This window comes from Pseudophryne corroboree, chromosome 1, assembly GCF_028390025.1.
Source record: "Pseudophryne corroboree isolate aPseCor3 chromosome 1, aPseCor3.hap2, whole genome shotgun sequence".
NCBI classification, from domain to species: domain Eukaryota; kingdom Metazoa; phylum Chordata; class Amphibia; order Anura; family Myobatrachidae; genus Pseudophryne; species Pseudophryne corroboree.
Window position 1 is genome coordinate 3,233,687 of NC_086444.1, and position 1,946 is coordinate 3,235,632.

The 1,946-nt window shown below is 43.0% G+C and overlaps 1 non-coding gene across 1 annotated transcript; it reads right to left on the bottom strand.

The window, feature by feature from the left end:
* Positions 1-276: 276 nt before the first annotated feature.
* Positions 277-461, bottom strand: LOC134960533 (U2 spliceosomal RNA). The gene has a single exon (XR_010187775.1). It is a non-coding gene; the product is annotated as a U2 spliceosomal RNA (small nuclear RNA).
* Positions 462-1,946: the final 1,485 nt, after the last annotated feature.

Genomic DNA, 1,946 nt, shown 5'->3' on the forward strand with positions numbered 1-1,946 from the left:
AGCTGCGTAAGGAGCGTTTAGCTCTGTGCAGCCATTTTGGCAATTTATAGGTACATAGTGTACACAAAAAGAAAAAGTCTGTCTTGTGTCTTGACATAGAAAGAACGAAAGGAAAACAGACTACCAACAATCACTGCTTTAGGTGAAAGTATTGACCACAGAGTATTTTACATTAACTCAGCCATTAACATTTTACCAAGGTTTGTGGGCAAAGTAGTAAACAGAGTACCAGTCCCTTGTCATAGTGCAAGCAAAGGCAGACTCTGACAATAGCGCCATTTGTGTACTGGTCCTGGATGCACCACAATACCAGATCAATGTATAAAGTGGACAGAGCAAGCTCCTCTTCTATCTTACTAAAAATTCATGTAATATATGGTCCCTAAATAGGGAGTGTATCAGATATTAAACTGATAAAAACAGATATTACACCTGAACTTTGCTAAAAGGCTGATAATAAGCAACTATCACTTGCATATTGGTTGCAGTCGGTGGGCTATGTCACAGAGGCAGTAAAAGTCCCACTATACCTACTATTGAATAAAGCTATATACAGGTTGAGTATCCCATATCCAAATATTCTGAAATACGGAATTTTTGGAGTGAGAGCGAAATAGTGAAACCTTTGTTTTCTGTGGCTCAATGTATACAAACTTTGTTTAATACACAAAGCTATTAAAAATATTGTATTAAATGACCTTCAGGCTGTGTGTATAAAGTGTATATGATGTGTATAAAGTGTATATGATGTGTATAAGGTGTATATGATATGTATAGGGTGTATATGATGTGTATGAGGTGTATATGATGTGTATGAGGTGTATATGATGTGTATGATGTGTATATGATGTGTATAAGGTGTATATGATATGTATAGGGTGTATATGATGTGTATGAGGTGTATATGATGTGTATGAGGTGTATATGATGTGTATGAGGTGTATATGATGTGTATGAGGTGTATAAGGTGTATATGATGTGTATAAGGTGTATATGATGTGTATTAGGTGTATATGTAACATAAATGCATTCTGTGCTTAGACTTGGGTCCCATCACCATGATATCTCATTATGGTATGCAATTATTCCAAAATACGGAAAAATCCCATATCCAAAATACTTCTGGTCCCAAGCATTTTGGATAAGGGAGACTCAGCCTGTACCACCAATGTGGTGTACTAAATGCTGAACACAGTAATAACCACTATACAGTATTTCCTGCAGTGCCCGGAATTTGTGAGGAGAGGGGCGTTGTTTGTGCATGACAACACAGGTAGGATATTCTAACAAACAAATATTATGTGTATATTTGGCATAGTTGATGGGCTAAGTACAAAAACCTGCAATAGTCCCAGAATACTTGCTCTTGTGTATATTATACTATAAGAGATCACTTGTAAAGTTACCACCCTGTGGCTTGTTACTGATCAGCTGAGCCGCTGCCATGTGATCAGGAGCTTCCTGCAGCGCTGCTGCCATGTGATCAGGAGCTTCCTGCAGCGCTGCTGCCATGTGATCAGGAGCTTCCTGCAGCGCTGCTGCCATGTGATCAGGAGCTTCCTGCAGCGCTGCTGCCATGTGATCAGGAGCTTCCTGCAGCGCTGCTGCCATGTGATCAGGAGCTTCCTGCAGCGCTGCTGCCATGTGATCAGGAGCTTCCTGCAGCGCTGCTGCCATGTGATCAGGAGCTTCCTGCAGCGCTGCTGCCATGTGATCAGGAGCTTCCTGCAGCGCTGCTGCCATGTGATCAGGAGCTTCCTGCAGCACTGCTGCCATGTGATCAGGAGCTTCCTGCAGCGCTGCTGCCATGTGATCAGGAGCTTCCTGCAGCGCTGCTGCCATGTGATCAGGAGCTTCCTGCAGCGCTGCTGCCATGTGATCAGGAGCTTCCTGCAGCGCCGCTGCCATGTGATCAGGAGCTTCCTGCAGCGCCGCTGCCATGTGAT